At 45.1% G+C, this 27,196-nt stretch overlaps 3 non-coding genes across 3 annotated transcripts; 1 reads left to right on the top strand and 2 right to left on the bottom strand.

The window, feature by feature from the left end:
• The first annotated feature begins 2,770 nt into the window (after positions 1 to 2,770).
• trnak-cuu (transfer RNA lysine (anticodon CUU)) lies at positions 2,771 to 2,843 on the top strand. Its single transcript has one exon. It is a non-coding gene; the product is annotated as a tRNA-Lys (tRNA).
• A 439-nt stretch (positions 2,844 to 3,282) lies between these two features.
• trnal-cag (transfer RNA leucine (anticodon CAG)) lies at positions 3,283 to 3,365 on the bottom strand. Its single transcript has one exon. It is a non-coding gene; the product is annotated as a tRNA-Leu (tRNA).
• Positions 3,366 to 25,363: 21,998 nt separating this feature from the next.
• trnan-guu (transfer RNA asparagine (anticodon GUU)) lies at positions 25,364 to 25,437 on the bottom strand. Its single transcript has one exon. It is a non-coding gene; the product is annotated as a tRNA-Asn (tRNA).
• Between the last annotated feature and the right edge of the window lie 1,759 nt (positions 25,438 to 27,196).

Genomic DNA, 27,196 nt, shown 5'->3' with positions numbered 1-27,196 from the left:
CCTGGAGTACTGCGTGCAGTTTTGGTCACATTACTTAAGGAAGGATATACTAGCTTTGGAAGGGGTACAGAGACGATTCACTAGGCTGATTCGAGAAATGAGGGGGTTACCTTATGATGATTGATTGAGTAGACTGGGTCTTTACTCGTTGGAGTTCAGAAGGATGAGGGGTGATCTTATAGAAACATTTAAAATAATGAAAGGGATAGACAAGATAGAGGCAGAGAGGTTGTTTCCACTGGTAGGGGAGACTAGAACTAGGGGGCACAGCCTCAATTAACGGAGGAGCCAATTTAAAACCAAGTTGAGAAAGAATTTCTTCTCCCAGAGGTTTGTGAATCTGTGGAATTCTCTGCCCGAAGGAAGCAGTTGAGGCTAGCTCATTGATGTTTTCAAGTTAAAGATAGATGGATTTTTAACCAATAAGGGAATTAAGGGTTACGGGAAGAGGGCGGGAAAGTGGAGCTGAGTCCACGACCAGATCAGCCATGATCTTATTGAATGGCGGAGCAGGCTCGAGGGGCTAGATGGCCTACTCCTGTTCCTAATTCTTATGTTCTTATGTTCTTATGTTCTTATAACACGGCGATGAGAATTGTACAGTGTACTGCAAGTGTTGTCCAAAGAAAGTTTGATACCAGTTCAAAAGAACTTCACTACGTTTCAACACTATCCATCTTGAATTAACCAATGGTGGTCCATTTTCTTTTTATGGATGTATAACCCGCATCACGACCTTTACTGTTTATTTGTATTTCTACCATGAAATCCCTTTGCTCCTCGACCTCACTTAGATTCTTATTCTCACGTAGTATTTGACCTTATCTTTCTTACCAAAGTACATGACCTCACTCTGTCTGTGTTGGATCGAATTTGCCAATTCAATATCCAGTCTACAAGATTATTAATGTCTTGTTGTCGTTTGTTGCAGTCCTCCTCAATAATGTCTATCAGCCCCACCCCAATTTGGCCTCATCTGAAAGTGTAGAAATTGTTTTTTTGATTCCAAAGTCTAAATGGACAATTTAAATTGTGAACAGCATTGGTCCCACACTGATCCTCATGGGAGCCCACTTTACACCTTCTGCACTCAGAATAACTGTCCTATTCTTCTGCTTTCTGTCTTGGGGTCAGCTCGCTATACATTCCACGACTTGTCCACTAACACCGCAAGCTCTGACCTTATTCATTATTCTAATATATGGTACCTCATCAAAGACTTTTTGGAAATTTAAGTATATTATATCGACCACATTACCCTGGTCTACTCTCCCTGTTACTTCTTCAATGAAATCAAAGAAGTTGGTCAAGCAATACTTTTGCTTTTGAATCCCTGCTGATTATACATAATTATATTTTTGGTTTATAGATATTCTTCTATTCTCTACTTTAGCAGAGATTCCATTATTTTCCTACAACCGAAGTTCCACTGACTGGTCTATAGTTCCCAGGACATGTTCTCTCTCCCATCTCAAATATAAGTATTACGTTAGCTATCCGCCATTCCTCTGACACTACACATTTTTCAAACTAATCATTAAATATTTGTAATAGTGCTCCTGCTATCTCTTCGCTGAATTATTTTAAAGTGTATGGATGTAATCCATCCAGACCAGGGGTTGAATCCTCCTTTCATTTGGTTTGTTCATTTAATATTTCTCCTCTTACTTATTGCAGTTATATAATTTCCCATACATTATTCCACCGTCATGTCCATCTGCCCTGTGTCCCTGGTAAATACAGAGGCAAAGTAATTATTTCATATTTTATGTAATTTTTCCATCGCTTCATGTGATTTAATATTGTCCATCGATTTGTGGCCCTATTCCCATCCGACATTCTTTTTTAAATGAATGTGACTGTAGAAAGTTAGATGAGCGATTATGTTATCGGCCAGCTAATAGTGGGAAGGATAAAGAGGTGTAAATTTAGGTAAAATGCAGAAAGATTCAAGATCTGTCGTGATAATGTGGGACTTCAATGTAAACTGGGAAAATAACCATGCAAAGGGAAAATGCAGGGGAGGATTTCCTGAAATCTGTATCAGAACTTTCTCCATCAGTATGTTTCCAGCACGATGGGGAAGAAAGCAGTTCTGGATCTCGGAAATGGATTAAGTAGAGCATGTTTCTGTGGAGGAGCATTGAGGAAACAGTGATCACAATATCATTAGGTTTAGAGTAGTTATGGAAAAGGAGAAGGTATAATCATGTGTGAAAATACCCAACTGTAGGAGGACTAATTTTTTGAGTTGAAAGGGATCCGGCCCAGGTAGATTGAAACCAAAAATTTCTCGGTAAAACAGTAAATGCACAATGGGAGACTTTCAAAAAGGAGATAGATCGGGTAACGACTAGACACGTTCTCATGCAGGGTGCAGAAATAGCATGATAGCTAGCTACAGCTCGGTGGATGAATGAAGATCAACTAAAACACAAAAACGGAAGCTTGTGAGAAACTTCAGGCTCATATTTCAGTAGAGAACCAAGCAGAATACAGAATGTACAGAGAAGGACTATCAAAGGAGGAGGAAGTAGAATCAGCAGAAAAACAGGATATTCGCCCATAGTACTTATCTGAGGAAGGACGCACTTGCCTTGGAGGTGGTGCAACAGAGGTTCAACAGATTGATTCCTGGGATGAGAGGGCTGTCCTATGTTGAGAGATTGTGTAGAATATGCCGATTCTCTCTTGGGTTTCGAAGAATCGGAGGTGATCTCGTTGAAACGGACAATATTCTGAAGGCGATTGACAGGGTAGATGTTGAGAAGCCTGGCTAGCTCAGTCGGTAGAGCATGAGACTCTTAATCTCAGGATCATGGGTTTGAGCCCCATGTTCGTCGATTTCAGTTCCTTAAAATTTATGTTGCTTTCACAGGAAAACATCATTGATGAACACATTATCTTCTTTTGCACAATGAAAGAAATACGAACTGACGGAGAGTTGATAATTTAATCATCTGTTCTGTGCTCTGCATAAGAACACAAGAACCAGGAGCAGGAGTCGGCCATTTGGCCCTTCGAGCCTGCCTTCTTTTGCACTGAAACAAATTATAACCGTGAGTTTAAATTAGCAGTGCGAGATATTTACAGGGCACCTTTCAATGCTTCACAAACCCATTCCTTTCGCAACAGCCACCCGGGATCGTTTCCCGGTTTGGGAAGTATATTTGATATCACCGCTTGCAATTGAAGTGGAGTAATTTTATTACGTCAGATGGATGTCCCAAAGCACTTCAGAGTGGCGTCAAAACAAATGAGTTTGCAATTTAAAACACTGAATGTCAGGAGTGGGATTTGAACCCACGCCTCCAGAGGAGACTGCGACCTGAACGCAGCACCTTAGACCGCTCGGCCATCCTGACTGTTTGATGCTGCCGTTACAAGTTATTACTCAGGAAAGTTTCGGACCGGGCGCTTGTTCAGTGTTGCTGGAAGGCCCAGTGATCGGGATATCCTCTCCCCCGGGGTTTTCCTGAGTCTGTGATCGGTGCACAGGGAGGTTTGGCCCGGGTTGGAGGTAGCTTATATCCCAGGGATGAACAATAACACTCTGAGCTCTGGAACTGGGGAAGAGCGAATAATTAATGAGCTGTTTGTGGGTTTCAAATGCAACTTAGATCTGATGGTATAAACCGATAGTGTTGTTTCACAGAATGAAAGAAATACGAACAAGCACAATCGAAATTACAATAACTGAACTTTAATAATGAGTGAAACTTTAACCCTTGATGAAGTTTTATCCCCGATCTGATTTTACACACTCTGTATTTGAGTAGATTAGTTTTACAATGTTCATTGCTCATGCGACAATGTACCCTGGACTGCTTTTGTTCAATTTTATTGCAGACAAGTTTTTGCTTCACAAATAATGTTTCCGCCCAGGCTCGCAACAGAGACCTTTCGCGTGTGAGGCAAACATGATAACCGCTACACTACGGAAACTGCTGCTTAGCTCAGTGCCCAGAGAGAAGTGTTCAGCAACAAGCAGAAATGCTCAATCCCTCTCTCTGCAAAAAGTTCCTTCCACAAACATTTCTCTGACCGGAACTGCACCAAACAACAATGTTCTCCTTTCAAAGTCATTAAACTCCCCAATTTCCACATCTGCAATGTTAAGGACAAGGACTGAAAGCGCTTTGCGATCAGAAAATTGCCGGAAACCCCTGTGGCTAATGACAGGACTTTTGATGTTGATTTCCGTACACACCATGTGTTATGTATTTCACCTTTGGCCACCTGTATCATACCACCACCAGAGGGCCTACCTGTTGGAGTCCCAAGGGTTCCCAGCATCCATTGGTATATATAAGCACACTGGAGTCTTATTAAAGGAGCTAATGTCACACTTACTCATTGTTCTTTATTATAAGCGTATCAATTGGCGACGAGACAACGAACAACCACGCGAAAATGCAAGTAACAGTTGATATAACTTGATAACAGCACAGCTGGCAATGATTGCGGAATATATTGGTGCAGCCAAAACGCACAATGACAACCTGGAACTGCACGGCACAGAATCCTCAGGGAAAAACAATTAAAGGCTTTATCCCTGAATGGGCTACGATCCACCAACCTTGCAGTTAATAGCTGAACGCACTAATCCATTGCACCACAGAGACTGATAGATGCACATATTGCAAGACATCCCTGTGATATCTTCACATAGCACAGCACACACAGCTTCCTAACATGCAGGCTGCTCTCTCGGAACTCTCCGGAAAGAGCCTGTTCTGTTTTATGATTAACTTTACAGTTGCAGTACACAATACGTCCACATCCACAGTGTGGCGCTACAAGCATTACATGCTTACAGACATTACAATCCCAAACCAGGGTGTCACTCAGTTAAAGCTTCAGATTGCTCTGACCGGGATGGAACTTGTTCACTCTCAGTTGTACTTTTCCCAAATAAAGGGTGGGACATTCATTGTGGATCTGTGGAAGCAGTCTGGTCCTGCACACTGCAGACACTTCCATGTCACCACCAACCAGCTCTCCCACAACCGGTGTGATCTACCTTCCAGCCTTCCGGTGCCTTGTCTGTGACGAAGTATTCTGATTGTCCCGAAGCCGGTATCCTTTGTCATCAATAGGGTTTTAAGTTGTTTCGGTAATTTTTACCAGCTGGACAGTCGAGGCACAAATTGTAGAGTGGAACACTTGCGCGGACGCCGGTTTTCTAGTGGTTGATTTTCCTGATTGGGTCCGTCAGTCGCGGTGGTCCGGTTGATGCCTGTTACCAAGTCAGTTGGTATTGTGTTCCACTGATTGGTTTTTTGAAGTTCTTTTCTCTGATGTCGTGATGTCTCTTCCTGTGTTTTCTTGCCGTGTGCTCTCGATCTTGATCTTGTTGTTCCAAAGTAATGGTCAGAAAAATAGGTTGCTCTTGGTACGATAGGCCCCCAGTTATACTCTGAGAGGCTGCTTAATCTTCGTGCCAAATCTAACGTTTCTTTTGTTTAAGTTTTGCTGCCCATTGATTTAAGTGGTCTTCTTTGTATAAGTTTTGGCGGACTAGCTAACTGAGACTTGATTAAATGTTTTAATCTGGTGTTGATAGACTTTGGGATAGTGATACTCCTTATTTATGAACTGATGAACTCTTGTCCATTGTAATAGCACTGCTTTGGCTTCAGGAAGTCTGGGCTGAGCCAAATATTTCTATACATGTTGAAAAGGTGTTGGAATATGGATGTGATATTTGGGTCCTGTGGGTGGGGTGGATAATGTTTCTTCCGTGATCGATTGTTTAAATGCTAATGTTTTCTGGGAGCCTGACTACGGTTAAACAGCTCCGCCAGACAAACTGATTAGCTACAATATCCAAACTCTAAATCCCACCCCTCTGTCACTGCAGCTTTTCCCCACAGGCCCAAACATGTCTTTTAAAATCCCAAACTTGATTAAGAATTGTAGATTTCTTCCATATGCTTTTTAGAATCCCAAACTTTATGTTTACTCATCCCAAATCGAATTTCCTTTTCAGTGAGTCCAAACACTGGGGGGTTTCCACGAATTTTGGAATCTACATAGGCAGTCCCTCGGAATCGAGGAAGACTTGCTTCCACTCCGGAAATGAGTTCTTTGGTGGCTGAACATTCCAATACTAGCGCCACAGACCCTATCACAGGTGGGACAGATAGTCGTTGAGGGAAGGGATGGGTGGGACAGGTTTGCCGAACGCTCTTTCTGCTGTCTACACTTGATTTCTGCATGCACTCGGCGATGAGACTCGAGGTGCTCAGCGCCCTTTCGGATGCACTTCCTCCACTTAGGGTGGTCTTGGGTCAGGGACTCCTGAGTGTCAGTGGGGATGTTGCACTTTATCAGGGAGGCTTTGATTGTGTCCTTTTAGAGTTTCTGCTGCCCACCTTTGGCTCGTTTGCCATGACGGAGCTCCGAGTAGAGCACTTGCTTTGGGAGTCTCTTGTCTGGCAAGAGGACAATGTGGCCTGCCCAGCGGAGCTGATCGAGTGTGGTCAGTGCTTCAAAGCTGGGGATGTTAGCCTGAATAAGGTAGTTGATGTTGGTGCGTCTGTCCTCCCAGGGGATTTGTTGGATCTTGCGGAGACATCGTTGGTGATATTTCTTCAGCAACTTGAGGTGTCTACTGTACATGGTCCATGTCTCTGAGCATTACAGGAGGGCAGGTATTACTACAGCCCTGTAGACTATGAGCTTGGTGGCAGTTTTGAGGGCCTGGTCTTCAAACACTCTTTTCCTCAAGCGGCCGAAGGCTGCACTTGCGCATGGAGGCCGTGTTGAATCTCGTCGTCGATGCCTGCACTTGTTGATAGGAGGCTCCCGAGATATGGGAAGTGGTCCATGGTGTCCAGGGCCGCGCCATGGATCTTGATGACTGGGGGGTAGTGCTGTGCGGTGAGGACAGGCTGGTGGAGGAACTTTGTCTTACGGATGTTTAAAGTAAGGCCCATGCTTTCAAAGGCCTCAGTAAATACGTCGACGATGTCCTGGAGTTCAGCCTCCGTATGTGCGCGGACGCAGGCCTTGGTGAGGCCACACCTTGAATATTGTGTACAGTTTTGGTCTCCAAATCTGAGGAAGAACGTTCTTGCTATTGAGGGAGTGCAGCGAAGGTTCACCAGACTGATTCCCGGGAGGGCAGGACTGACATGTAAAGAAAGACTGGATCAACTAGACTTATATTCACTGGAATTTAGAAGAATGAGAGGGGATTACATGGAAACATAAAATTCTGACGGGATTGGACAGGTTAGATGCAGGAAGTATGTTCCCGATGTTGGGGAAGTCCAGAACCAGGAGTCACAGTGTAAGGAAAAGGGGTAAGCCATTTAGGACCGAGATGAGGAGAAACTTCTTCACTCAGAGAATTCTGAACCTGTGGAATTCTCTACCACAGAAAGTTGTTGAGGCCAGTTCGTTAGATATATTCAAAAGGGAGTTAAATGTGGCAATTACGGCTAAAGGTATCAAAGGTATGGGGAGAAAGCAGGAAAGGGGTACTGAGGTGCATGATCAACCATGATCATATTGAATGGTGGTGCAGGCTCTAAGGGCCGAATGGCCTAATCCTGCACCTGTTTTCTATGTTTCTATGTTTCTATGCAAAGCACAGAAAAAAATGGTTGGAGTATCGACTCTGCCTCAGTTAGCATTTCTTTCATTGTGCAAAAGAAGGTGACAGATTAATTAATGATGCAATCCCGTGAAAGCAACACAAAAGTTTAACAAATAAACATACGGTGACTGGCAGGTGAGCACTGCTTCTGACACCCGGTGGGAATGGGCGGGGATTTTAAAGCCCCTTGCATTGTGAAACCTTCAGATAGTCAAACATTTCCGATGTGCTGTATCGACCTCGTGGCGCAACGGTAGCGTGTCTGACCCCAGATCACGTCGAGGTCACTGTTCTTCAGGGTAATTCGGGAATTATTATTTTCTTTGCTGTTTGGCAATTCCCAGACCCTTGCTCCAAGGTCTGTCTCACTGGTTCCCCGGTGTCAGACGGAGATACGCCTGCTGCCCTCATTTATTTCATGTGGCAGGACACAAAAGTTCAAAATCAACCTGCAGATGGCCACATACAGCATTAAATAGTCAGGATGGCAGAGCGGTCTCAGGTGCTGTGGTCAGTTTGTAGTTTTTTTTCTGGAAGCGTGGGTTCAAATCCCACTTCTTCATTCTCGTCATTGAGCAAAACTCATTGTTTGACACCACGACCAACTCCTTAAAAGTGGGATTCAGCAGTTCACCTGCTCGCTTCACATTTCTGTCTGACCAGGTGCTGAAAGCGGAGAAGTTTCCCCAGTTTTGCGGTTAACACGTTCGCCTCAGACGTGAAAGCTCACCGGGTGGGAATATTTTCTGGAACTTTCTACTCGTGCTCAGGGGCGAGTTTGTTCTCCTGTGAAAGGTCATAAGATCATAAACATGTAAGGATTAGGGGCCGGAGTAGGCCATTCAGCCCCTCAAGTCTGGTCCACCATTCAAGAAGATCCTGGCAGTTCCTCGACAGCAAGTTTAAACATCTGGGGCGGAGCCAAAAGGCACCTGGCTGTAATCAACGACAAAAAGGTGTATTTTGCAGAAGCCCAGCAAACTCAGTCAGGAGATCATGAGATTCTAAAACGAGCCCCACGTTGGATGATTATTTTTCATAGAATTATATAATCAGAAGTTTACAGCACGGAAGGAGGCCATTTCGGCCCATTGTGACCGTGCCGGCCAATAACAGGCTCTCCAGCCTAATCCCACTTTCCAGCTCTCGGTCCATAACCCTGCAGGTTACAGCACTTCAGATGCACATCCAAGCACTTTTTAAATGTGGTGAGCATTTCTGCCTCTATCACCCTTTCAGGCAGTGAGTTCCAGACCCCCACAAACCTCTGCGTGAAGAAATTTCGCCTCAAATCCCCTCTACACCTTCTACCAAGACTTTAAATTTCTGCCCCATGGTTGTTGACCCCTCTGCTATGGGAAATGGGCCCATTCTATCCAATATATCACGGCCCCTCATAATTGTATACACTTCAATGATGCCTCCCCTCAGCCCACTTTGTTCCAAGAAAAACAAACCCAGCCGATCCAATCTGTTCTCATAGCTAAGATTCTCCACTCCCGATAACATCCTCGAAATCTCCTCTGTAAGTCTCCAGTGCAATCACAGTCTTCTTCCTGTAAAGTGGTGACGAGAACTGCACGCAGTACTCCAGCTGTGGCCTAACCAGTGTTTTATATTCAAGCATAACCCACCTGCTCTCTTATTCTATGCCTCAGCTAATAAAGGCCAGCATTCATTATGTCTTCTTAACCAGCTAATCCACCTTGCCTGCTACCTTAAGGGATCTGTGGACATGCACTCCCAGGTCGCTTTGTTCCTCTACAATTCTCAATGTCCTACCATTTCATGTTTAATCTCTTTCTATTGTGTCTGTAAGCACTCAAGTAATGACTCCATGAGGCAAGGTATTGTACTTGAACTGTGGTGACCTTAGTCCATTTATTGCAGCTCCTGAGTGAGGGTACAGTATGGTGAGCTCCGTTTTATACCTGGTTACCTGTCGTGTACCGGTGACCCCGAGGTCTCCACCAGTTGCACCCTCTGGTGGTACAGGCATCGTGTATACAGTGTGAAGGTACATCCAGTAGTCTTATGTAACTGTACATTGAGTGTACAGGGAGTATACTTATATTATACAGACACAACATCACTCTCCCCTTAGTCTTGTGTCACTGGCCTTTTCATTGTGTGCTCTGGCCCGAGACTTGAGTGCCCAAAGTCGTTGCACCTTGTCTATGCTTTGGCTTGGTTCTCTCCCTGTGGACCCCCAAGTCCTTATTACCACGACATTGGGAAATGTTCAGCAGTGGATGGTTGAAGGTTGCAGTGGGGGTTGAGTGGGTTCTGGGTGTGATCCATGTGTGTCCATGGCTACATACATCCATTCCCCCCCCATACATAGACCATGTGTGTGGCTCAACACCTGCATGTGCAGACCTGTACAGACAGAAAGAACAAAAAAACATCGGATTAGTTACATCACTGTTTGGGTTCTGTAGTAGTGGAACAAGTACATTTTACAGGTAAGGTACATACGTGGTATCACAGTCTTGCCCGTAGGTTGTGTAGGTGCAGGTGGGTGAGGACACTAGTTCCAGAGTAACCAGACTGCGTCCAGGTTGTCTGATGGTGGCGCTGTGTCCCCTGCCAGCTGGGTGGGCTCAGATCGCTCACCTGGCTGAGTCTCAGAGCCTTTGCCATTGCCTAGTGATGGGCAGAGCCACAGGAGTGTGTGGCCTCCCTGTGCTCCTTTGAGGGCTGCGGTGTCTCCCTGCTGCTCTTTGGTGATAGTGGGAGCCTGGTCATCTCAGTTCCTGTTGGGAGGTCAGGAGGGTGCTATCCGCTCACTCCCAGTACTGGCCCTGGTGGCCAGAGAGGTAGAGCCGAACGGGGGCAGGGTACCGGTAGTGGTGACTTTGACGTCCGCTGATCTCTGGCCCTGCAGCTGGTATGCTCCCTCTGTGTGTGGCCACACTCCCTGGGGTATAACATTGGTCCCGGAGGGGCAGGCTACATGATCGCTGCACCTGGGTGCTGACGGGAGGTTGCCCTTGGTTTTGTCGGCAGACATGCAAATCGCACTTCATCACTTCGTTTACTCTCACAATACATTGGTTCTGATCGCAAGTGCCCGACTTATCATGATTAGTTACATTTACCAACTTGAAATTGTCAGTTACATCTTTTACATTTGTATCACCATCATCGCTGTATAAACATAGAAACATAGAAACATAGAAAATAGGTGCAGCAGTAGTCCATTCGGCCCTTCTAGCCTGCAACGTCATTCAATGAGTTCATGGCTGAACATGCAAATTCAGTACCCCCTTCCTGCTTTTTTGCCATACCCCTTGATCCCCCTAGTAGTAAGGACTTCATCTTCTCCCTTTTGAATATATTTAGTGAATTGGCCTCAACTACTTTCTGTGGTAGAGAATTCCACAGGTTCACCACTCTCTGGGTGAAGAAGTATCTCCTCATCTCGGTCCTAAATGGCTTACCCCATATCCTTAGACTGTGACCCCTGATTCTAGACTTCCCCAACATTGGGAACATTCTTCCTGCATCCAACTTGTCAAAACCCATCACAATTTTAAACGTTTCTATGAGGTCCCCTCTCATTCTTCTGAATTCCAGTGAATACAAGCCCAGTTGATCCAGTCTTTCTTGATAAGTCAGTCCCACCATCCCGGGAATCAGTCTGGTGAACCTTCGCTGCACTCCCTCAATAGCAAGAATATCCTTCCTCAAGTTAGGAGACCAAAACTGTACACAATACTCCAGGTGTGGCCTCACCAAGGCCCTATACAACTGTAGCAACACTCCCTGCCCCTGTACTCAAATACCCTCGCTCTGAAGGCCAACATGCCATTTGCTTTCTTAACCGCCTGCAGTACCTGCATGCCAACCTTCAATGACTGATGTACCATGACACCCAGGTCTCGTTGCACCACCCCTTTTCCTAATCTGTCACCATTCAGATAATAGTCTGTCTCTCTGTCTTTACCACCAAAGTGGATAACCTCACATTTATCCACATTATACTTCATCTGCCATTCATTTGCCCACTCAAGAGTGGAACTGTCCCTTTAATTGTGATGGGTTGCCGGTCCCCTTTTAGAGGGTCTTGCAAACTTTACCCCAATCCGGTTCGCCACTCGGCATCACGTGTTGCTCCCTTTTGGTCTGGCTGCCGCCATCTTTACTTCAGGCGCTTCACCTCGTGGTTTGGACGCCATCTTCTTTCTCTCCATGGGGTAGGCTGCGGTGATCCTTTTCTCCCCAGGTTCTGCCACGGAAGCCGGGAAGTTACCTTCTGCGTGAATTTTCTTCTCTGGATCCTGCCACTGGAGCCTGGAAGGTGAGGTCTGGTTGTTTGGGCTGGATCATCTCGCCGTTGGGTTGAGCGGTCTGTGTCGTCGCCTCACAGTCGAGTTGGGCGGTTGATTTTTCAGGTGTTGTGCTGGATCCAACTTCGGGGCCGCGGAGGACGTCGATCGCTGGAGGTTGGAGCTTTTCCCAGCTCCAAGTGATCTTTTTCATCCACCTTCGTCCTAATAGCTTTGGACTATCACCAGCAATGATCCGCAAAGGTAACCTGTGCATCTCGCCGCCATGGGACACCTGGACATCCACACTGCCAACGACTGGGATGTATCGTTTTTGTAGGTGAGCAGTTTCACTTCGATCGGGATCATTTTAGGTCGTTCGATTGGATTGTCCCCAAGTTTCTCAAAGGCCACCTGATTCATCAGTGACTGGCTAGTCCCTGTGTCCACCTCAATCGTGACTGGAACATAGTTGATTTCAACTTCCATTTTCAACGGGGAACTCTCCGTGGTGCAGGTAAACACTCCGTACACCTCATTGTCGCTGGACTCCGGATGATCGGCCAACTCTTCATCGACTCGGTGAGTACGATTTATCTTGCATATTCGCTGGAGGTGGCCCTTCATGTTACAGCCTTTGCAAGTATAGTCTTTATAGCGGCACTGGTGGGCCCTGTGATTTCCTCCACAGCGCCAGCATGGGGTTGGCCGGTTGGCCCCATGTGGTGGACTCAGGATTGCGGGACTCAGGGTTATCTTCTCTCTTCCCTGAGAGAGACTGCTAGCAGCAGCCCTGCCTCTAAAAGGCACCAGTCGGTTCACTGTACTTGCCGGGTTAGAGTCCTGGGGGTGAGACATCCACTTGGAGATGCAGGCCGAGATCATGAATGCCTGGCTCACGTTAATTGCCTTCTGTAGGGTGACCGTGGTGTCCGCAGAGAGCAGCCTGTGGAGAAGGCCCTCGTGGCCGATTCCAATAACAAAGATGTCCCTTAGTGCTTTGGTGAGGTGATCGCTAAAATCACATGGTGCAGCCAATCGTCTCAGGTTTGCAGCATATTTTGCGATTCTTGGCCTTCGGGCCACCGGTGGGTATAGAACTGGTGTCCAGCTGTGAGGATGCTCTCTTTAGGTTTGAGCTGTTCCTGTATCAGCGTTATGAGCTCCACATATATTTTGTTGTCTTCTCTGGGACTAGCAAATCCCTGACAAGGCCATAGACGGTGGGCCCTCAACTGCTGAGCAGAATAGCTCAGCACTTATCAGCCAGCGAGGTCGGGTCGTCTCCCGCCAGGTCGTTCGCAATAAAGAAGTGTTCAAGCCTTTCCACAAAGGCCTCCCAATCTTCCCCATCGGCGAATTGTTCAAACGTGCCAAGGTTAGCCATTGTCGCGTGGAAATTCGTATTCTCGTCATCAGTTATTGTGTTTGTAAGCACTCTAGTAATGACTCCATGAGGTAAGGTATTGTACTTGAACTGTGGTGACCTTAGTCCATTAGTCAGGGAAAGCATTTTTACAGAGGAAGTTGTCAAAAATAATTCAAGTCTGTGAGAGACTGTGACAATAATTGTTTCAATTATCATTAATCCACCCACATGCGTTGCACACTGAAGGAAATACAAATATGTTTGCTGAGCGACGGCCGAATTTTAATAACTTTTTATACAACTGTAGAATCAGCAGAAAAACAGGTTATTCGGCCCATAATACCTAATATATAGCCCATAGTACAAGAGTAAGGAAATCTTGCTACAATTGTACAGGGCCCTGGGGAGACCACACCTGGACTACTGCGCACAGTTTTGCTCTCCTTATCTGAGGAAGGATATACTTGCCTTGGAGGTGGTAGAACAGAGGTACACCAGATTGATTCCTGGGATGAGAGGACTGTCCTATGGTGAGAGATTGTGTAGAATATGCCGATACTCTCTGGAGTTTAGAAGAATGAGAGGTGATCTCATTGAAACGGATAATATTTTGAAGGGGATTGACAGGGTAGATGTTGAGAAGCCCGGCGAGCTCAGTCGGTAGAGCATGAGATTCATAATCTCAGGGTCGTGGGTTCGGTTTGGGCGAATTATTTTCCTTAAACTTTATGTTGCTTTCACGGGAAAACATCTTTAATGAACCCATGATCTTCTTTGCACAATAAAAGGAATGCGAACTGAGGGAGAGTTGATAATTTAATCATTTGTTCTGTGATCTGCATAAGAACACAAGAACCAGGAGCAGGAGTCTACCATTTGGCCCTTCGAGCCTGCCTTTTTTGCACCGAAACAAATTATAACCGTGTTTTTAAATTAGCAGTGCGAGATATTTAGAGGGCACCTTCACAAACCAGGAATCGATCCCAGGTGGCTGTCGCGAAAGGAACGTGCTTCAGCCACCTGGGATCGATTCCTGGTTTGTGAAGTAAATTTGATATCACCGTTTGTAATTGATGTGGAGTCATTTTATGAAGTTAGATGGATGTCCCAAAGCACTTCAGAGTGGTGTCAAAACAAATGATTTTGAAATTAAACACAATGAATGTTCGGAGTGGGATTTAAACCCATGCCTCCAGAGAAGACTGTGACCTGAGCAGTGCCTTCGACCGCTCGGCCATCCTAACTGTTGGATGTATTTGTTCCAAGTTATTAGTCTGGAAAGTTTCAGACTGGGCATTTGTTCAGTGCAGCTGGAAGTCCCAGTGACCGGGATATCCTCTTCCCTGGGGTTTTCCTCAGCCTGTGCTCAGTGTACAGGGAGTTTTGGCCCAGGCCTGAGGTAGTTTGCATCATGCGTCAATGTACCCCGGAATGCTTTTGTTCAATTTTATTGCAGACATGTTTTTGTTTCAACAACAATGTTTCTGTCCGTGATCAAACTGCGGACTTTTCACATGTGAGACGAACGTGATCACCACTGCACTTCGCAAGCTGCTGTTTAGCTCAGTGCCCAGAGAGAAGTGTTCAGCAACAAGCTGAAATGCTCAATCCCTCTCTCTGCAAAAAGTTCCTTTCACAAACATTTCTCTGACCGGAGCTGCACAAAACAACAATGTTCTCCTTTCAAAGTCAAAAACTCCCGAATTTCCACTTCTGCAATTTTCTGGACAAGGACAAGGACTGAAACCGCTTTGTGATCAGAAAATTGCCGGCACCCCTGTGGTTAATGACAGGGCATTTGATGGTTGATTTCCGTACACACCTTGGAATTCAGGAGAACCGATTTCGTGGTTTGAAGTTCGAGGTAAACCCACGGGGCGGAGCCAACAGTCGCCTGTTAGCAATTAGCGACAGGAACATGCAACTTAAGCAGGCTCGGCTATCAACGGCATTATCATCGCCGAATCCCCCACCATCAACATCCTGGGGGTCACCAGTGACCAGAAACTTAACTGGACCAGTCACATAAATACTGTGGCAACAAGAGCAGGTCAGAGGCTGGGTATTCTGCGGTGAGTGTCTCAACTCCTGACTCCCCAAAGCCTTTCCACCATCTACAAGGCACAAGTCAGGAGTCTGATGGAATACTCTCCACTTGCCTGGATGAGTGCGGTTCCAACAATACTCGAGAAGCTCGACACCATCCAGGAAAAAGCAGCCCACTTATTGGGCACCCCACCCACCAGCTCCAACATTCACTCCCTCCACCACCGGTGCACCGTGGCTGCAGTGTGTACCATCTACAAGATGCACTGCAGCAACTCACCAAGGCTTCTTCAGCAGCTACTCTCAATTCCGCGACCTCTACCGCCTAGAAGGACAAGGGCAGCAGGCGCGTGGGAACACCATCACCTCCATTCTCGGGGGAGAGGGTGTACAGCCAGAGATCGTGGTCCATATCAGGACCAATGAGATGGGTAGCAAGAGAGATGAAGTCCTGCAGGCAGAGTTTAGGGAGCTAGGAGAGAGATTAAAAAGCAGGACCTCAAAGGTAGTAATCTCCGGATTACACTCGGTGCCACGAGCGAGTGAGTACAGAAATAGGAGGATAGAGCAGGTGAATACGTGGCTGGAGAGATGGTGCAGGCAGGAGGGCTTTAGTTTCCTAAGGCATCGGGACCACCTCTGGGCGAGGTGGGACGTGTACAAACCGGACAATTTGCACCTAAACAGAGCCGGGACCAATATCCTCGCGGGGGGGTTTGCTCGTGCTGTTGGGGAGGGTTTAAACTAGTTTGGCAGCGGGATGGGAACCTGAGAATAGATTCAGTAGGGAGGGAAGTAATGCTGGAATTATAAAGCAAAAATAACGAAAGTGAGTTTGAAAGAGAGAGGAAACAACCAGGTAAAAAGGGTAAATAAATAAATTTAAAGACACTGTTGTCGGAAGGCAAAGGCACCTGCTGAATATATAAATGTATGTATGTTTAAAATGTTAGCCAAATATAAAATGGCTGCCAGGGGGCTTAGCGAAGCATGATGGGGACTCGGTAAGCCAAGTTAGCTAAAACTGCTGACTGAGCGCTGACCCTGCAGAGCCTGGTACCAGGAATGTCTTGAATCAACAACTTGAGGCAAGATAGTATACAGAACACTGCGGTACCTAGTACGGAATGTCGTCAAGTCAGTGACCCCCCAGATGGGGTGCCTAGCAACCACGGAGATAAGGAGCTAGGCACCGGTGGAACAAATGATTAACGAAGATAAGGGAGGTCTAGAAAACATCACACGGATATGAATCAGCCCCCAACTGTCATGAACTGATCATGCAGCCCCCTGATGTACCAGGGTTAATTCTTTTGGCACATTTAAACCTATATGTAATCTATAATCATTATGATTGGATTGTGTCCAGCCAAAGTGGGCTGAGTAACTAGAATGAACGATTGTAAAACATATAAATATCGATGAATTTTTTTGTTCGGCAGAGTAGAGTGCCTGGAGTTGGACCAGAGGCTCTCTCCTTGCCGGCGTAATAAAGCCCGTTTTTGCATTGGAACCGACCCCGAGTGTCGAGTGATTCTTCCATGAAAACATTTGCGCTGACAGTGGCGTCATGAACAGGATTTCGCGGAGTCGCTGGAAGTCCTTGGAAAAACCTGGGTGTGTATCAAAAATTTTTAATTATAAAGGGTGCGGAAGGTGGAGGCCGGTTGACCGACACGAGGAGATGGTCTAATATCTCAAACGCCCAGCCTGAGCCTGAATTAAGAGGACTTTTGTCCCACGTGACGGCCAGGAACTAAGTAGGCGTAGGGCACACACTTAGACCGTGGGATCGTGATACCGAGCGACATCTCCCGGACCCAGTCGTGTGATTTGCAAATATATCCCGGAGACCAGGCGGTGCACAGCGACCAAAGCAAACCAAACCTGTGAATAGGGTCGGACCGACAGAAAAAACGGTGGTAGGTAGTCGTTAAGGAGGCATGGGGCACTGCGGGAATTGCTTAAATGCGTTTTAAGAATTGTATAAGTTTGTGTAATTGCAGAACTTGTGACCTGACAGTAGCCAGGAGACGGTCTGCTACAAGTTACACTAGGAAGAATGTGGACCTCTGAGAGTCGATTCCTAACGGTTCTAGTTCTACGCAGGAATGGCCAATAAATCAGGTAATCTCGAGTGGGGACAAGAGGGGTCCCTTACCCGCCACCTGGCGGAAAAACAAAAGAAACTAATTGAGAAGATGATTAAGTCAGGATGGAACCCCCAGGACCCGCCAGCAAATCAACGGGAATGGTGGGAGAAGGAAAGGAAAGATAAAGGTGAGAAAGCCGTGGTCTTGATTCTTCAAGCCCACATAAAATTAACAGAGGAGGTTCATCAATATGTAAGACATAAAAAAACCTGATAGTGATGATCTTAAGTGAAGTATGGATCCAAGAATAGAGCCAGCCAAACAATAAACTTTGCTGAATGAAAAGAGACTTTTGTGAACGTCTGTCTAGGAATGAGATAAAGAATGGAGAAGGGAAGCTGTAATGTCTTTAAAAAAAGCCTGTGTCTCTGGAAGCTGCAGGCTGGGGAAGTACGCTCCCATTTTTCCTTTGTGTAAAACCTTGACGCAAAAGCTTTTAGCTCAGGAAAGAGATTTTTAAATTACAGATTGGCAGTACAATATTTGAATTGGGATTTTGAGATCTTTCAGGTGATTCTCATTGATAAACATTTTGGTTGCATAGGAAAATCTTGGGTTTGGCAGCCTTTTTAATAAAAGTACACATACTGCGTCAGGAACTGAAGCTTAAAAAAGATGTAATTTATGAGATATAGGACCACAAAATTGAAGTTACAGAGCAAAAGATTAGAGTTTTTGATCAGCTTCTAAAACGGAAGTTAGGCAAAAAAATCCAGTAATACCATATTTGACATTTTGTAATTCAAAAATAAATACAAATTCTACAAAAGGGGATCAGAAATTAGGATGGGAACAGTGAAGAGTTAATTTTGTTGTGAAGGTTTCAAGTACCACTGGTAAAGAAAAGGCACAACAAAATGCGATACGTTTAAAACAAAAAGTTAAATCTGATCTCTTTTAAAAAATAAAACTAAAAGGTTTGGAAAAAAAGACGTAACGTACTAAATAAGTGCTGAAAAAAAAGTGTTTGCGATGGAAAAAGCAATAAAAGGGGTCAGAGGGTCGAGTAAGGAGGAGGAACTGAGGGAAATCCTTATTAGTCGGGAAATTGTGTTGGGGAAATTGATGGAATTGAAGGCCCATAAATCCCCAGGGCCTGATGGACTGCATCCCAGAGTACTTAAGGAGGTGGCCTTGGAAATAGCGGATGCATTGACAGTCATTTTCCAACATTCCATTGACTCTGGATCAATCCCTATCGAGTGGAGTGTAGCCAATGTAACCCCACTTTTTAAAAAAGGAGGGAGAGAAAAAACAGGGAATTATAGACCGGTCAGCCTGACCTCAGTAGTGGGTAAAATGATGGAATCAATTATTAAGGATGTCATAGCAGCGCATTTGGAAAGAGGTGACATGATAGGTCCAAGTCAGCATGGATTTGTGAAAGGGAAATCATGCTTGAAAAATTTTCTGGAATTTTTTGAGGATGTTTCCAGTAGAGTGGACAAGGGAGAACCAGTTAATGTGGTATATTTGGACTTTCAGAAGGCTTTCGACAAGGTCCCACACAAGAGATTAATGTGCAAAGTTAAAGCACATGGGATTGGGTGTAGTGTGCTGACATGAATTGAGAACTGGTTGTCAGACAGGAAGCAAAGAGTAGGAGTAATTGGGCACTTTTCAGAATGGCAGGCAGTGACTAGTGGGGTACCTCAAGGTTCTGTGCTGGGGCACCAGCTGTTTACACTATACATTAATGATTTAGACGAGGGGATTAAATGTAGTATCTCCAAATTTGCGGATGACACTAAGTTGGGTGGCAGTGTGAGCTGCGAGGAGGATGCTATGAGGCTGCAGAGTGACTTGGATAGGTTAGATGAGTGGGCAAATGCATGGCAGATGAAGTATAATGTGGATAAATGTGAGGCTATCCACTTTGGTGGCAAAAACAGAGACAGACTATTATCTGAATGGTGACAGATTAGGAAAAGGAGAGGTGCAACGAGACCTGGGTGTCATGGTACATCAGCCATTGAAGGTTGGCATGCAGGTACAGCAGGTGGTTAAGAAAGCAAATGGAATGTTGGCCTTCATAGCGAGGGGATTTGAGTACAGGGGCAGGGAGGTGTTGCTGCAGTTGTACAGTTGTGCAGTTGAGGCCATACCTGGAGTATTGTGTACAGTTTTGGTCTCCGAACTTGAGGAAGGACATTCTTGCTATTGAGGGAGTGCAGCGAAGGTTCACCAGACTGATTCCCGGGATGGCGGGACTGACCTATCAAGAAAGACTGGATCAACTGGGCTTGTATTCACTGGAGTTCAGAAGAATGAGAGGGGACCTCATAGAAACGTTTAAAATTCTGACGGGTTTAGACAGGTTAGATGCAGGAAGAATGTTCCCAATGTTGGGGAAGTCCAGAACCAGGGGTCACAGTCTAAGGATAAGGGGTAAGTCATTTAGGACCGAGATGAGGAGAAACTTCTTCACCCAGAGAGTGGTGAAGCTGTGGAATTCTCTACCACAGAAAGTTGTTGAGGCGAATTCACTAAATATATTCAAAAAGGAGTTAGATGAAGTCCTTACTACTAGGGGGTTCAAGGGGTATGGCGAGAAAGCAGGAAGGGGGTACTGAAGTTGCATGTTCAGCCATGAACTCATTGAATGGCAGTGCAGACTAGAAAGGCCGAATGGCCTACTGCTGCACCTATTTTTCTATGTTTCTATGTTTCTATAACTTATTTAATACTAGTTGATATTGGCTGTGAAAAAGATATTGGTTTAATTGGGAAAAGGAAAAAAGATTTGGAGGAGGTAAAAGACTCTCTCCATTGATAATGATTTTAAATTACGAGAAAGTTTCACTGCAGTTTGAAAAGATTTCCAGAATAGACGTTATTAATCAAGAAAAGTCCCGAACAGTCTAAACAAGCAGGAGGGTTTTGAAAATAACAAGGAGAAAAGATCTAAGCTATGCGAACTCAGCAGAGAGAGAAATAAAACACAAGATTTGCCCATTGAACGGGACTGTTAAAAAAACCCCGAAATGTTGGCATGTTAACAGCTTGTGTGAACATTGGATTTCATTAAAAACAAAATAGCTATTAAAAATGTGTGTTCTTATTTCAACAAAAATCTTTGGCAAGTACTTGAATTAGATGTTAAGCAAAAAAATTGGAGTTTAATCTAAAATGCTGTCTTTCCCGATGAGAAGATTTTTATTGTGACCACTTTACGAATGATTTCTGCTGTTTTAACGGATTCCTAATTTCTAAGCAAGTTTTGAAGGCACAAAGATTTGGATGATTACGCGAAGTCACGTAATGACATCAAGGCCTTCTTACAAACCTGTAAAGGAGTTAACCCTTTCCATTGACATCTGTTTTACACTGGACCTTACTAATTTGAATTTCTTACTAAAATAAAGAAGACTCACCTGACAGACAGTGGAAATGGTGGGATAGTCAGAATAAAAATAAAACAGAACTAGCTGGTCAAGAGTTAAAAGCGATGGATAAATAAGCTGGAAGAGATTTTAAAAAACAGGACCAGACGGATAGTGCAGTGTGCAGCCAAAGCTCCATCACCTGTGGCAATCGAGCCAATGTATCCCACGGTGGGTCGGTGTAGACCACAAACCCATTCTAACAGTAAACCAGACTGCGATGTTTGGAGGAATAGTGGTGGCATTGGTGTTGATTAGAGTTTGGATAATATTTAGATGGGTCATCGTGCAGGCTCGAGCACAGCAGGCTCAAATACAAAACCGACGGCAGCCCAGACAGGGACATGAAGTGATCGAGATGGCACGACTATAAAGAATATGGATAACCAAACCCTTACCTCCGATTCCACAGAGTGACCGCGACACAAGTAGACCAGAACCTAACACCTGGTGACGACCAGGCTATCTGTTTAAAATTTGCAGATAAAACCATCACCGAGATGGGACCGCAGTGGTGACTTCGACTCTGGGGACTCATGAGATTGGGAACCTTGAGGCCCACACAAGCACTGGATAATACAGACGGACTCCGAGAGATGCAGCACACGCAAGAAAGACACAACTGTATCAACTATAGGGTTTTGTTTACTTTTACTGATGAAATATGCATTCCAAAAGTCAAGGACTGGAGCAAGGACAGAACTTATTTTAACGCGTGGCTGCAAATGAATCCGGATAAGAATAGAGTATGTGTGCGATGCTCCACGGGTACAAGAAGCAGTTGCATTAGACGAAGGGAGGCCAGGGGGGGCCGGATGAATGTACCTTTGGAATAATTTGCGAGCCTCCTGCCCAGCCACAACCGTTAATCACTCACAAAGAGGGGGTGGGGCTGTGTGGATACTATGAGGAGGTAGAGGCTGCCGCAATATCGTTGTATGTATGCTTCTCACCCCCTCCGACACCACGCCCCATAAGAACCATCACACTCCCCATGGAATTGTCATGTCCAACAATTGCAAGGGGACCGGAAAATGAGATTGTGCTGTCCAACGAGGGTGAACTATTGTATGATAATGTGAAGCATGAAATTGTGCCTGTCCTGATCAATACCTCAGGTATACAGATGCCGGAATATTGTACAGAACAGGCAAGAAATATGTGTAATGTATTAAGTAAAGTTGTAATGCAGCAGGGTGCCGATACCATGGGTGCCAGTAGATTCCGAGGACAGGAGCCAGTTCATAGGACTAAGAGGGAAATAGTTAATGATGTTGCGACCGGTTTTAATGCCGGAACCTCCATAGTAAACTCACTGGACATACAAAGGCTAAATGAAAGGGTGGAGCAGCTTAAAGGGGTGATGAAGGGATTATTAGAACGGCAGAGCAGACTCAGGAAGGTCAATCCGAACTTGGAAGAGAGGTGCAGAAATCCAATTGGATGGCCTCTCGGTCCTGGAAGCTCAGACAAAAACAATCAATCACCTTTTCGACAGAGAGAGAGAAGATACCGCAAAACTGAGACAGGGACAACTCTGTCACGCTTATGGCCTATGGATGGTGGGACAGATACGGCACAACCACGATCATATCCAGACTGGATAGACAGCCCACATCTGGCTCAGTTGGCCAAACTGAAGGGGACACTGGGTAATTGCACTCTGAAGGGACTAACCAGAGTATGCCCAGTGATCCCAAACTGCCGAATGAGCAAAGCTGCCGGAGTGGGAATAGCCCTGATGATACCTATAGTCACACAAGATTCAGGACCGTTTCCCCTTTATCAACTGTAGAATATCGGGATCATACGGGAAAACACCTCCCTCCATTACTATCTGACCGCAGCCCCTGCTGTCCGCAGAGACAACACTCAACGGGATCTCCCTGACGGGATGCAAGCAGACGGGTGACATTACGGTGTGCCCTCACCCGGTGGGACAGGGAGAACTAGTCGAATGTGGATTTAATCCAACCGATGGATGTCTATTGGAAATAGTACCTGCCCCCACACATTTTGCCAGAACAGGTTACGGGGGCAAAGGGAAATACTGTGTCTCTACCACGGCACATTCATATCGGTACAATGGATTACAATGCCAGATCTCGCAACCAGACTTTTGCTTCACAGCCCAACGACCTCACAATAATATCAAGCCCGCATTATCCAGGTTAGACACCGAGGCCCAAAACCATTAACGCCATCGATAAGCTCCACGATCACCTGCAGGATTATGACGAGCCAGAGCAGGCCCCTATCCCACATTTAGTTGCAGTATTAAGGGGACTAAGACTCAGAGTAGGCCAGTGTGTCAGACTCTACCACCAACTACAGACAAAGATTGAAATACTAGAGAAGGATACTGACCAAGAGTTACAGAACCAGAGTTGGTGGAGGAGGGTCTGAGACAGGGGCATGAACGTAAACATCCACCCCTGGATTGGAATAATATCACACATACTGGTAGAGATACGGCTAGTCTTAGCACTAACATGGAGAGTCATGGCCTGTCGATCCTGCAGGCATTATGCACGACAAAGGAGTATCAGAACAAGGGCTCAAGTAAATAAAGTGACTTGTCCAGCAGAGGGACAGGGGAATCTGAACTATATCAATTTGATCTAAGCAACTGGGACTTCTGAACCACGTGACTGGCCAGCACGTTGTGACAGGAAGTACCGGTTGGTACATAAAAATAAAAGTCGATTAACAAATTATGTTGTTGGTTAAAGGAGACTAGGATTAGTCCATTACCGAAAGGGGGGATTGTTGTAGGGCAAAGGCAAAGGCACCTGCTGAATATATGTATGCATATATGTATGTGTAAAATGGTAACCAGATACAAAATGGCTGCCTGGGATTCTGCAAAGCACTAGGGGAATTCAGCTAACAGTTAGCTTGAATACATTTTTGGGTAGCTGATGACACTGCAGTTCCATGTACAGGAACACTGGAAAGAGCGAGCTCAGCAGAACGTCCTTAATCAACAAACCACAGACAAGATGTCCTAGCAGAATACTGAACAAAGAAATTCCTGTGACTGTATAACGATAAGGAGGTTAGGTGCAGACAGAACCCAAGGACAGTAGAGATAAGGGGATCTGGCGAATCTCACGAGGCCATGAATAAGCCGCAGCTAAAACATGAGGTGATCACACAGTCCCCTGGTGCCTGGGGGCCAATTCCATTGGCCCAGTGGAATCGATTTGCAATTTATAGTCGTTATGATTGGATTGTGTCCAGCTGACATGGGCTAAGTAATTGGAATGAACTGTTGTAAAACATATAAATATCGATGAATTTCTTTGTTCGGTGGAGTGGAATGCCTGGAGTTGGACCAGAGGCTCTCTCCCCGCTTGTGTAATAAAGGCCATTTTGGGATTGGAACCGACCCCGAATGTCGAGTGATTCTTCCAGAAAAAGATTTGTGCTAACATAACCCGTGCTGTACCAGCCCTGGGAGAGATTGATGGGACAGTGTAGAGGGAGCTTTACTCTGTATCTAACCCCGTGCTGTACCTGCCCTGGGAGAGATTGATGGGACAGTGTAGAGGGAGCTTCACTCTGTATCTAACCCCGTGCTGTACCAGCCCTGGGAGAGATTGATGGGACAGTGTAGAGGGAGCTTTACTCTGTATCTAACCCCGTGCTGGATCTGTCCTGGGAGAGATTGATGGGACAATGTAGAGGAAGCTTTACTCTGTGTCTAACACGTACTGTACCTGCCTGGGAGGCTTTGATGTGACTGTGTAGTGGTAGCTTTACTCTGTATTTAACATTATTGTCCTTCTAAATCCACTTGTTTCACACCGAAACAAATCGTAACCATGATGTGAATTTAAGGCTACGTGATTCTTTGAAATCATCTTTAAATGATTGGGTAAAACCACTTCTTATGCCACCGAAAAACAGCTTTGATTCCAGGTCTCGGCGATAAATTTTATAACACAATTTTTAAATTCAAAACCTAATAAAATTGACGACATGCAGCCAACGTGCAAAAGTAAGAATTCTTTTAATCACCGTTAATTAGCCGATAACCTTCTTCAGAATGAAATAAATAATAATATCATTACTGAGGAACAGTGGTATCTTTAATCATTCATTTTCTATTTACATGTGATGAAGTTTTATCCCTATCTCATTTACACGCTGTATGAGAATGGTTTAAAATTGTAAGTGTTTATGACTCAGTTGTAAAACCATTGATTGTGTGTGTGCCGATTCTTGATAGGAGGAGCACTTGAGACCGTAGTTCCAGTTCTTTCTATGTATCAATAGAATCAATTTCCACCAGTTTCTTTAAACCCAATAACATAATTTATTTCGAGTGGACTGGATGGAGGAACATGATCCATGTAAAAAATTGTTATCGTTTTACTTGAACTGAATGCTCATAAAATATTAGAGTGGGAACTAATTGGATAATAGCACAGCTGGCAACATTTGCGGAACAGATTCGTGCAGCCAAAACGCACAATGACAACCTGGGACTGTGCGGCACCGAATACTCGGGGAAAAACAGTTAAACACTTCGTCCCTGGGTGGGCTCGAACCACCAACCTTTCGGTTAACAGCCAAACGCGCTGACCCATTGCGCCACAGAGACTGATGGAAGTATAAGGTTCAAGGCATCCCGAACCAAGGTGTCAGACAGTTAAAGCTTCAGATTGCTCTGACCGGGATGGAACTTGTCCACTCTCAGTAGCACTTTTCACAAATAAATAGAGGGACATTAATTGTGGATGCGTGGAAATAGTCTGGTCCCGCACACTGCAGACATTTCCATGTCACCGCCTACCTGCTCTCCCGCAACCGGTGTGATCTACCTTCCAGCCTTCCAGTGCCTTGTCTGTGACAAAGTATTCTGATTGTCCCGAAGCCGGTGTTCGGTTTGAATTCCTTTTCAGCTCCTGACTGGATATTCCTGTGATTAAACAGGAACTAAATGCTAACAGGGACAGTTGGATTCACCGTTTCTTTGCTTGGTGAAATTTCAAAGATTGAAAGTGACACACATCAACCCCAAACCTCCCGTGAGATGGAAGCCCAGTTGCTGTTTCAAGCTTGAATGCGGGAGTAAGCAGAACTTATTCAAAGAAAGTCCAAGTCCCTGAGACGCATGATTATTTGCACCAAACTCCTTTGCAAAGATTTGAGGTTCATGTTTGGTGATCTGGGTACATCTTTTGCCAAACTACAACACTTCAAACATAACTCAACGGCCTTAAAGCGCTTTGGGGTGACATGAGTTCCTGAAAGGCACTGCAGAAATGGAAGTCCTGCTTTGCAAAAGTTCGATGCAATTTCAAAATTTGCGAGCAATATCTGGGCTCCTCTGGGATCCCTCGTAAATTTCAATGAACAACTCTGAAGGGAGAATCATAGCCCGAGACCAACGAGCCAACTGTTTGACAAACGTGAAGATAAGGTGTAAGCATGATCAAAGCATTTTTGTGTGTGTCGCTATTCAGAACATAAGAACTTAAGAACTAGAAGCAGTAGTAGGCCATATGGCCCCTCGAGCATGCTCCGCCATTTAATATGATCATGGCTGATCCGATCATGGACACATCCCTGCCACTTCCCCATAAGCCTTATTCCCTTATCAGTTAAGAAGCTATCTCTGTCTTAAATTTATTTAATGTCATGGCTTTCTCAGCTCTCTGAGGCAGTGAGTTCGGCAGATTTACAACCCTCTGAGAGAAGAAATTCCTCCTCATCACAGATTTAAATGGGCGGCCCTTTATTCTGAGATGATGCCACCTAGTTCTAGTCTCCCCTATCAGTGGAACCATCCTCTCTGCATCCACCTTATCAAGCTCCCTCAATACCTTATACATTTCGATAAGATCACCTCTCATTCTTCTGAATTCCAATGAGTAGAGGCCCAACCTACTCAACATTTTCTCATAAGTCAACCACTCATCTCCGGAGTCAACCCAGTGAACCTTCTCTGAACTGCCTCCAAAGCAAGTATATCCTTTCGTAAATATTGTAAGTGTTTGTGATCCTCGCTCAATTGCCAGACGGACGGTTTGAATCGCCCCCACCTTACGAAAGTTCTAGATCTGGGAATTATTATTCAGAGTGTAAATTAAATGAGTCACGGAAAGGGATGCTTCGGTGATAAATCATAGTATATTTATTTGGTGTAACATACACTGGCTAAAACATGCACTGCTAAACGAAATGTCTCTGTGGAGAATAAAATCCCGGTTACAAACAACATACATACAGTACAGAAATGAACCTAGTAACACGCAGTAATTCCCTGGTGGATTCTAACCCCACCCCTACCAATGAATTACCCTCCCCAGAATAGCCCTGAAAAGCTTCACTTCTGAGAAAACCCTGATACCTTACCC

This window comes from Pristiophorus japonicus, unplaced genomic scaffold, assembly GCF_044704955.1.
Source record: "Pristiophorus japonicus isolate sPriJap1 unplaced genomic scaffold, sPriJap1.hap1 HAP1_SCAFFOLD_504, whole genome shotgun sequence".
In the NCBI taxonomy this organism is placed as follows: Eukaryota; Metazoa; Chordata; class Chondrichthyes; family Pristiophoridae; genus Pristiophorus; species Pristiophorus japonicus.
This window is presented reverse-complemented; position numbering and strand designations above follow the sequence as displayed.